Raw genomic sequence first — 11796 nt, 5'->3', positions numbered from 1 at the left:
CCTCCACCGCTCCCCTATCTCCACCTTCACCATTTTGTCCACTCTTACAATGGCTTACGAAGAGTAGTTGAACGTGCAACTATCCCTGGGTGGTTTTGGTAATTCCAAACAACATATAGTTCATTGAGCTAATGCTATTTCAAGGTAAACATTTCAGGAAAGCTCAATGATTGGCATGGCATGGATGAGAAATGTGGACCCCTCAAAATGCTAAGGACAAAGAATTGGCTCAAGCTCAAAGCTCAGGACTCTACATATTTTCATTTTAAGTGATCCAAGATCACATTGAGTCCATAGGAAAATCCAATACTATTAAGAGGGGATGAGGTGTTGCCTAATGGATTGCTTGCTCAAAGTGCTTAGTGATATGCTCCAAAACCCTCAACTACTTTCTCACATCCACATATGTCCCAAACCAAAAGTCAAACTCGGCCCCACCGAAATTTTTCTATCCGGCACCACCGAGTTCAGTTGTCATAGCCACTTCCACAAACCATAGTCTTTTCGGTCTCACCGATAGGGATCTCGGTCTCAACGAGATGGGATTGTAATCTCTCTGTTTCCCTTCATAACGTTTCGGTCAAACTGAGATGAGCGATCGGTCCCACCGAGATTGCAATGTAAACTCTTTGTTTCCCTTTCGTAACACTTTGGTCCAACTGAGATGAGCGAATCGGTCCCACCGAGTTTGCCTGACCAACTCTCTGTTAGTCCATTACCAAAATCGGTCTCACCGAGTTTGTGTAATCGGTCTCACCGAGATTACGTTATGCCCTAACCCTAATGAAATCGGTCCCACCGAGTTGACATGTCGGTCCCACCGAGAATCCTAACGTTCACATTTTTAACTAAATCGGTCTGACCGAGTTTCATGATTCGGTCCCACCGAGTCTGGTGATTTGTGTCTAACGGTTAGATTTTGTGTGGAGGCTATTTATACCCCTCCACCCACTCTTCATTCGAGGAGAGAGCCACCAGAACATGCCTACACTTCCAATACATATTTTCTGAGAGAGAACCACCTACACTTGTGTTGAGGTCAAGATATTCCATTCCAACCACATAAATCTTGATCTCGAGCCTTCCCCAAGTTGCTTTCCACTCAAATCTTCTTTCTACCAAATCCAATCCTATGAGAGAGAGTTGAGTGTTGGGGAAACTATCATTTGAAGCACAAGAGCAAGGAGTTCATCATCAACACACCATTTGTTACTTCTTGGAGAGTGGTGTCTCCTAGATTCGCTAGGTGTTACTTGGGAGCCTCCGACAAGATTGTGGAGTTGAACCAAGGAGTTTGTAAGGGCAAGGAGATCTCCTACTTCGTGAAGATCTACCCTAGTGAGGCAAGTCCTTCGTGGGCGACGGCCATGGTGGTATAGACAAGGTTGCTTCTTCGTGGACCCTTCGTGGGTGGAGACCTCCGTGGACTCGCGCAACCGTTACCCTTCGTGGGTTGAACTCTCCATCAATGTGGATGTACGATAGCACCACCTACCGGAACCACGGATAAAAATCTCCGTGTCAACATTGCATTTGCTCCCTCGAACTCATCCCTTTACCTTCATATGCAATTGTTTTACATTTCGCTGCTATACTCTTAGAATTGCATGTGTAGGTTGATTGCTTGACTTGTGCTATGTTACTAAAATCTGCCAAGAACTAAAATTGGGAAAAGGCTAGATTTTTAGTTGGTCAAGTAGTCTAATCACCCCCCCCTAGACATACTTCCAATCCTACAAGTGGTATCAGAGCTTTGGTCTCCATTTGCTTTGATTTCCATAGATTTGGGTGGTCATAGCCTTGGTTTCACAACCTAGGAGAGTATGGCGTCTAGCAAGGGAAATTACCACCATAGAGGTCCTTACTTTGATGGTACAAATTTTGCTAGTTGGAAGCATAAGATGAAAATGCATATTCTTGGACATAACCCCGCCATTTGGGCTATTGTGTGTATTGGCTTGCAAGGTGAATTCTTTGATGGGAGAGAACCAAACCGTGAAGCTACCACGGAAGAGTTGAAGATGCTACAATACAATGCTCAAGCTTGTGATATTCTCTTCAACAGATTGTGCCCCCAAGAATTCAACAAAATCAGCCGTCTTGAGAATGCAAAGGAAATTTGGGATACTTTGATTGATATGCACGAAGGTACTGACTCTGTCAAGGAATCCAAATTGGATGTGCTTCAAAGTCAACTTGACAAGTTCAAAATGAAGGATGGTGAAGGTGTCGCTGAAATGTATTCTAGGCTTGCTCTCATCACAGATGAGATTGTTGGCATAGGAAGTGAAGAGATGACCGACAAATTCATCATCAAGAAGATCCTAAGAGCCTTGGATGGAAAATATGACACCATCTGCACATTGATCCAAATGATGCCCAATTACAAAGATCTCAAGCCAACGGAAGGCACTGGAAGAATTGTTGCTCATGAGATGTCACTCAAGGATAAGGAAGAGCTTCACAACAAGTCAAGTGGTGCTTACAAAGCCTCATGTGATGCTCCCACATCATCAAGAGAGAAACAAACCTTCAATGAAGAATTGAGCCTAATGGTAAAGAACTTCAACAAGTTCTACAAGAGTAGAAGCAAAGAAAGAAGTTCCAAGTCAAGGTCCTACAATGACAAAAGATCTTCTAGTCGTGAGCGTAATTGCTACAATTGTGGAAGACCCGGACACTACTCTAATGAGTGTACGGCTCCCTACAAAAGAAGAGAAGAATCTCCCAAAAGAAGAAGTAGAAGAGAAGAATCACCACCAAGAGAAAGGAGGAGTAGAGATGATCGTTATGAACAAAAACCCTCTCGGAGAAGCAAGGATTCGGAAAGGAAAGAAAAGTCATTGCTACCTCTTTAAGCACTGCCTTGGTTTTCCCCAAAGAGGAAGGGATGATGCAGCAAAGTAGCATAAGTATTTCCCTCAGTTTTTGAGAACCAAGGTATCAATCCAGTAGGAGGCTACACACAAGTCCCTCGTACCTACACAAAACAAATAAATCCTCGCAACCAACGCAAATAGGAGTTGTCAATCCCTATAGGGCCACTTACGAGAGTGAGATCTGATAGATATGATAAAGATAATATTTTTGGTATTTTTATGATAAAGATGCAAAGTAAAATAAAGGCAAAGTAAAATAGCAAAGTAAATAACTAAGTAGTAGGAGATTGATATGATAAAGATAGACCTGGGGGCATAGGTTTCACTAGTGGCTTCTCTCGAGAGCATAAGTATTCTACGGTGGGTGAACAAATTACTGTTGAGCAATTGACAGAATTGAGCATAGTTATGAGAATATCTAGGTACGATCATGTATATAGGCATCACGTCCAAGACAAGTAGACTGACTCCTGCCTGCATCTACTACGATTACTCCACTCATAGACCGTTATCCAGCATGCATCTAGAGTATTAAGTAAAAACAGAGTAACACCTAAAGCAAGATGACATGATGTAGACGGGTAGACTCATGCAATATGAAGAAAACCCCATCTTGTTATCCTCGATGGCAACAATACAATACGTGCCTTGCTTCCCTTACTGTCACCGGGAAAGGACACCGCAAGATTGAACCCAAAGCTAAGCACTTCTCCCATGGCAAGAACTACCAATCTAGTTGGCCAAACCAAACGGATAATTCGAAGAGACTTGCAAAGATAACCAATCATACATAAAAGAATTTAGAGAAGATTCAAATATTATTCCTAGATAGACTTGATCATAAACCCACAATTCATCAGTCTCAACAAACACACCGCAAAAAGAAGATTACATCGAATAGATCTCCATAAGAGAGGGGAGAACATTGTATTGAGATCCAAAAAGAGAGAAGAAGCCATCTAGCTACCAACTATGGACCCGTAGGTCTGAAGTAAACTACTCACACTTCATCGGAGAGGCTATGGTGTTGATGTAGAAGCCCTCTGTGATCGATGCCCCCTCCGGCGGAGCTCTGGTACAGGCCCCAAGATGGGATATCGTGGATACAGAAAGTTACGGCGGTGGAATTAGGGTTTTGGCTCCGTATCTGATCGTTTGGGGGTACGTGGGTATATATAGGAGGAACAAGTACGTCGGTGGAGCAACAGGGGGCCCAAGAGGGTGGAGGGCGCGCCTGGGGGGCAGGCGCGCCCCCTACCTCATGGCCTCCTGTTGATTGGCTTGACGTAGGGTCCAAGTCTCCTGAGTTGTATTCGGTGAGAAAATCACGTTCCCGAATGTTTCATTCCATTTGGACTCTGTTTGATATTCCTTTTCTTCGAAACCTTAAAACAGGCAAAAAATAGCAATTCTGGGCTGGGCCTCTGGTTAATAGGTTAGTCCCAAAAATAATATAAAAGTGGATAATAACGCCCAATAATGTCCAAAACAGTAGATAATATAGCGTGGAGCAATCAAAAATTATAGATACATTGGAGATGTATCAAGCATCCCCAAGCTTAATTCCTGCTCGTCCTCAAGTAGGTAAATGATAAAAACAGAATTTTTGATGCGGAGTGCTACTTGGCATAATTTTAATGTAATTCTTCTTAATTCTGGTATGAATATTCAGATCCGAAAGATTCAAGAGAAAAGTTCATATTGACATAGAAAATAATAATACTTCAAGTATACTAACAAAGCAATTATGTCTTCTCAAAATAACATGGCTAAATAGAGTTATCCCTACAAAATCATATAGTCTGGCTATGCTCTATCTTCACCACACAAAATATTTAAATCATGCACAACCCCGATGACAAGCCAAGCAATTATTTCATACTTTTGACATTCTCAAAACTTTTTCAATCTTCACGCAATACATGAGCGTGAGCCATGGATATAGCACTATAGGTGGAATAGAGTGGTGGTTGTGGAGAAGACAAAAAAAGGGGAAGATAGTCTCACATCAACTAGGCATATCAACGGGCTATGGAGATGCCCATCAATAGATATCAATGTGAGTGAGTAGGGATTGCCATGCAATGGATGCACTAGAGCTATAAGTATATGAAAGCTCAACAAGAAACTAAGTGGGTGTGCATCCAACTTGCTTGCTCATGAAGACCTAGGGCAATTTCGAGGAAGCCCATCATTGGAATATACAAGCCAAGTTCTATAATGAAAAATTCCCACTAGTATATGAAAGTGATAACATGAGAGACTCTCTACTATGAAGATCATGGTGCTACTTTGATGCACAAGTGTGGTAAAAGGATAGTAACATTGTCCCTTCTCTCTTTTTCTCTCATTTTTTCCTTTTTATTTTTTTGGGACTTTTCTCTTTTTTTATTTGGGCTTCTTTGGCCTCTTTTATTTATTTTTCGTCCGGAGTCTCATCCCTACTTGTGGGGGAATCATAGTCTCCATCATCCTTTCCTCACAGGGACAATGCTCTAATAATGATGATCATCACACTTCTATTTTTCTTACAACTCAATAATTACAACTCGATACTTAGAACAAGATATGACTCTATATGAATGCCTCCGGTGGTGTACTGGGATATGCAATGATGCATGAGTGACAAGTATGAAAGAATTATGAACGGTGGCTTTGCCACAAATACTATGTCAACTACATGATCATGCTAAGCAATATGACAATGATGGAGTGTGTCATAAACGGAACGGTGGAAAGTTGCATGGCAATATATCTCAGAATGGCTATGGAAATGCCATAATAGGTAGGCATGGTGGCTGTTTTGGGGAAGGTATATGGTGGGTGTATGATACCGGCGAAAGGTGCGCGATATTAGAGAGGCTAGCAAAGGTGGAAGGATGAGAGTGCGTATAATCCATGGACTCAACATTAGTCATAAAGAACTTATACTTATTGCAAAAATCTACAAGTTATCAAAGCAAAGTATTACGCGCATGCTCCTAGGGGGATAGATTGGTAGGAAAAGACCATCGCTCATCCCCGACCGCCACTCATAAGGAAGGCAATCAAAAAATAAATCATGCTCCGACTTCATCACATAACGGTTCACCATACGTGTATGCTACGGGAATCACAAACTTCAACACAAGTATTTCTCAAATTCACAACTACTCAACTAGCATTACTTTAATATCACCATCTCCATATCTCAAAACAATTATCAAGTATCAAACTTATCATAGTATTCAACACACTCATAAGATAATTTTTATTATTAATCTTGCATACCAAGCATATTAGGATTTTAAGCAAATTACCATGCTATTTAAGACTCTCAAAATAATCTAAGTGAAGCATGAGAGATCAATAGTTTCTATAAAACAAATCCACCACCGTGATCTAAAAGATATAAGTGAAGCACTAGAGCAAAATTATATAACTCAAAAGATATAAGCGAAGCACATAGAGTATTCTAACAAATTCCAAATCATGTATGGCTCTCTCAAAAGGTGTGTACAGCAAGTATGATTGTGGTACAATAATAAGCAAAGACTCAAATCATACAAGACGCTCCAAGCAAAACACATATCATGTGGTAAATAAATATATAGATCCAAGTAAAGTTATCGATAGAAGTAGACGAAGAGGGGAAGCCTTCCGGGGCATCCCCAAGCTTTGGCTTTTAGGTGTCCTTAGATTATCTTGGGGGTGCCATGGGCATCCCCAAGCTTAGGCTCTTTCCACTCCTTGTTCCATAATCCATCAAATCTTTACCCAAAACTTGAAAACTTCACAACACAAAACTTAAAGTAGAAAACTCGTGAGCTCCATTAGCGAAAGAAAACAAAAGACCACTTCAAGGTACTGGAATGAACTCATTGTTTATTTATATGGGTGTTATACCTACTGTATTCCAACTTCTCTATGGTTTATAAACTATTTTACTAGCCATAGATTCATCAAAATAAGCAAACAACACACGCAAAACAGAATCTGTCAAAAACAGAACAGTCTGTAGTAATCAGTAGCTAGCGCAAGATCTGGAACCCAAAAATTCTAAAATAAATTTCTGGACGTGAGGAATTTATCTATTAATCATCTGCAAAAAAATTAACTAAATAGCAATTTCCAAATAAAAATGACAGCAGTTCTCGTGAGCGCTAAAGTTTCTGTTTTTTACAGCGAGTTCAACAAGACTTTCCCCAAGTCTTCCCAACGGTTCTACTTGGCACAAACACTAATTAAACACAAAAACACAAACAAAACAGAGGCTAAATAAATTATTTATTACTAAGCAGGAGCAAAAAGCAAGGAATAAAAATAAAATTGAGTTGCCTCCCAACAAGCGCTATCGTTTAACGCCCCTAGCTAGGCATAACAAGCAAGAATAGATCTAGGTATTGCCATCTTTGGTAGGCAATCCATAAGTGGCTCACATAATAGATTCATAAGGTAATTTAATTTTCTTTCTAGGAAAGTGTTACATGCCTTTCCTTAACGGAAATTGAAATCTAATATTTCCTTCCTTCATATCAGTAATTGCACCAATCATTCTAAGGAAAGGTCTACCAAGAATAATAGGACATGAAGGATTGCAATCTATGTCAAGAACAATAAAATCTATGGGCACATAATTCCTATTTGCAACAATAATAACATCATTAATTATTCCCATAGGTTTCTTAATAGTGGAATCTGCAAGGTGCAAATTTAGAGAGCAATCATCAAAATCACGGAAACCTAACAAATCACACAAAGTCTTTGGAATCGTGGAAACACTAGCACCCAAATCACATAAATAATAGCATTCATGATCTTTAATTTTAATTTTAATAGTTGGTTCCCACTCATCATAAAGTTTTCTAGGGATAGAAACTTCCAATTCAAGTTTTTCTTCATAAGATTGCATCAAGGCATCAACGATATGTTTAGTAAACGCTTTATTTTGACTATAAGCATCAGGAGAATTTAGCACGGATTGCAACAAGGAAATACAATCAATCAAAGAGCAATTTTCATAGTTAAATTCCTTGAAATCCATAATAGTGGGTTTAGCAACATCTAGGGTTTTAATTTCTTCAATCCCACTTTTATCAAATTTAGCATCAAGATCAAAAGATTCAGAATTCTTGGAACGCCTTCTAGGTAAAGGTGGATCATATTCAGTCCCATAATTATCAAGATTCATATTGCAAAACAAAGATTTAATAGGGGACACATCAATAACTTTTAGATCTTCATCATTATTTTCATAGGAACTAGAAGAACACGCTTTTATAAAGGCATCTTTCTTAGCACGCATCCTAGCGGTTCTTTCTTTGCACTCATCAATGGAAATTCTCATGGCTTTGAGAGACTCATTGATATCATGCTTAGGTGGAATAGATCTTGGTTTCAAAGAATCAACATCAAGAGAAATTCTATCAACGTTCCTAGCCAACTCATCAATCTTAAGCAATTTTTCTTCAATCATAGCGTTAAAATTCTTTTGCAAAGTAATAAATTCTTTAATATTAGAATCAAAATAAGAGGGCATCTTACTATAATTTCCATAAGAATTGTTGTAGAATTACCATAATTATTAGAGGAATTACTAGGATAAGGCCTAGGATTGAAATTTCCTCTGTACGCGTTGTTACCAAAATTGTTCCTACCAACAAAATTCACATCCATAGATTCATTATTATTCTCAATCAAAGTAGTAAAGGGCATATCATTAGGATCAGAATAAACACTCTTATTAGCAAATAATTTCATAAGTTCATCCATCTTTCCACTCAAAACATTAATTTCTTCTATCGCATGCACCTTTTTATTAGTATATCTTTTAGTATGCCATGGAGAATAATTAACCATAATATTATCTAGGAGTTTAGTAGCTTCTCCTAAAGTGATTTCCATAAAAGTGCCTCCCGCGGCCGAATCTAAAAGATTTCTAGAAGCAAAATTCAATTCGGCATAAAAATTTTGTATAATCATCCACAAATTTAAACCATGAGTAGGGAAATTACGTATCATTAATTTCATTCTCTCCCATGCTTGTGCAACATGTTCATGATCAAGTTGCTTAAAATTCATAATGTCGTTTCTAAGAGAGATGATCTTAGCGGGAGGAGAATACTTAGAGATAAAAGCATCTTTGCACTTGTTCCATGAATCAATACTATTTTTAAGCAAAGATGAAAACCAAGCTTTAGCACGATCTCTAAGCGAAAAAGGAAATAGCTTCAATTTAAAAATATCATTATCCACATCTTTCTTCTTTTGCATGTCACATAAATCAACGAAGCTATTTAGATGGGTAGCGGCATCTTCACTAGGAAGGCCGGAGAATGGATCTTTCATGACAAGATTCAGCAGAGCAGTATTAATTTCACAAGATTCAACATCGGTAAGAGGAGTAATCAGAGTGCTAATAAAATCATTGTTGTTGGTATTGGTGAAGTCACACAATTTAGTATTATCCTGAGCCATCGCGACAAACAAGCAAACTAACACACAAGCAAACAAAAAGCAAGCGGACAAAAAGGGCAAATAGAGAAAGAGAGGGAGGATAGAGAGAGAGGGCAAATAAAACGGCAAGGGTGAATTGGGGGGAGAGGAAAACGAGAGGCAAATGGCAAATAATGTAATGCGGGAGATAAGGGTATGTGATGGGTACTTGGTATGTTGACTTTTGCGTAGACCTCCCCGGCAACGGCGCCAGAAATCCTTCTTGCTACCTCTTTTAGCACTGCGTTGGTTTTCCGTGAAGAGGAAGGGATGATGCAGCAAAGTAGCGTAAGTATTTCCCTCAGTTTTTGAGAACCATGGTATCAATCCAGTAGGAGGCTACACGCAAGTCCCTCGTACCTGCACAAAACAAATAAATCCTCGCAACCAACGCAAATAGGGGTTGTCAATCCCTATAGGGCCACTTACGAGAGTGAGATCTGATAGATATGATAAAGATAATATTTTTGGTATTTTTATGATAAAGATGCAAAGTAAAATAAAGGAAAAGTAAAATAGCAAAGTAAATAACTAAGTAGTAGGAGATTGATATGATAAAGATAGACCCGGGGGCCATAGGTTTCACTAGTGGCTTCTCTCGAGAGCGTAAGTATTCTACGGTGGGTGAACAAATTACTGTTGAGCAATTGACAGAATTGAGCATAGTTATGAGAATATCTAGGTATGATCATGTATATAGGCATCACGTCCAAGACAAGTAGAACGACTACTGCCTGCATCTACTACTATTACTCCACTCATCGACCGCTATCTAGCATGCATCTGGAGTATTAAGTAAAAACGGAGTAACACCTTAAGCAAGATGACATGATGTAGAGGGATAGACTCATGTAATATGAAGAAAACCCTGTCTTGTTATCCTCGATGGCAACAATACAATACGTGCCTTGCTGCCCTTACTCACCGGGAAAGGACACCGCAAGATTGAACCCAAAGCTAAGCACTTCTCCCATTGCAAGAAAGATCAATCTAGTAGGACAAACCAAACTGATAATTCGAAGAGACTTGCAAAGATAACCAATCATACATAAAAGAATTCAGAGAAGATTCAAATATTATTCATAGATAGACTTGATCATAAACCCACAATTCATCGGTCTCAATAAACACACCGCAAAAAGAAGAATACATCGAATAGATCTCCACAAGAGAGGGGGGAACATTGTATTGAGATCCAAAAAGAGAGAAGAAGCCATCTAGCTACTAACTATGGACCCGTAGGTCTGAAGTAAACTACTCACACTTCATCGGAGAGGCTATGGTATTGATGTAGAAGCCCTCCGTGATCGATGCCCCCTCCGACGGAGCTCCGGAACATGCCCCAAGATGGGATCTCGTGGATACAGAAAGTTACGGCGGTGGAATTAGGGTTTTGGCTCCGTATCTGATTGTTTGGGGGTACGTGGGTATATATAGGAGGAAGAAATACGTCGATGGAGCAACAGGGGCCCACGAGGGTGGAGGGCGCGCCTGGGGGGGGGGGCAGGCGCGCCCCCTACCTCGTGGCCTCCTGTTGATTGGCTTGATGTAGTGTCCAAGTCTCCTGAGTTGTATTCGGTGAGAAAATCACATTCCCAAAGGTTTCATTCCGTTTGGACTCCGTTTGATATTCCTTTTCTTCGAAACCCTAAAACAGGCAAAAAACCGCAATTCTGGGCTGGGCCTCTGGTTAATAGGTTAGTCCCAAAAATAATATAAAAGTGGATAATAAAGCCCAATAATGTCCAAAACATTAGATAATATAGCATGCAGCAATCAAAAATTATAGATACATTGGAGACGTATCAGTCATCAAGGAGCTACATAAAAAGAAGACATCAGGCTCATGTTGGTGAATGGGTATCTGGCTCCGACTCCGACAATCACTCCGAAAGAAGTTATCACTCTGACTCTGAATATACTCGAGATGAAGGTGTTGCCGGTCTAGCACTTGTGTCAACCAACTCCTACGACATATTTTACTCACCAAAAGAAGGAATTGGAAGGTGCTTCATGGCCAAAGGTCCAAAGGTAACACATCCCGAGTATGTTGATTTCAATAGTGATGAAGATGATTTGCTAGGTGATGATGATTTACTTGTTGACAACTCTAGTGATGAAAACTATGATGAAACGTCAATTAATCATGCTAATCAAGATAAAACGAATGATGATGATAAGAAGGAGATTGAGCGTCTAACTAAAGAACTAAACACTCTTAAGTTAGCTCATGAAACTACCTTGGAAAATCATCGAGAACTTTTAAAGACTCATGATAAGCTACGCTTTGAAAAGCTCAACCTTGAGCAAGAGCATGAGTTTTTAAAGGCAATCAATGATGATCTTCGCAAGAAAAGTTCTTCTTACATTGCCAAGCGTTTACTCTTGTCTACTTACATGCCACAAGTTAAATCTAGCAACAAGAGCAAGAAAGATTCTTCAT

The sequence above is a fragment of the Triticum dicoccoides genome, chromosome 4A (assembly GCF_002162155.2).
Source record: "Triticum dicoccoides isolate Atlit2015 ecotype Zavitan chromosome 4A, WEW_v2.0, whole genome shotgun sequence".
Lineage (NCBI taxonomy): Eukaryota > Viridiplantae > Streptophyta > Magnoliopsida > Poales > Poaceae > Triticum > Triticum dicoccoides.
The sequence above is the reverse complement of the archived record's forward strand: the minus strand, read 5'-3'. Positions refer to the sequence as shown.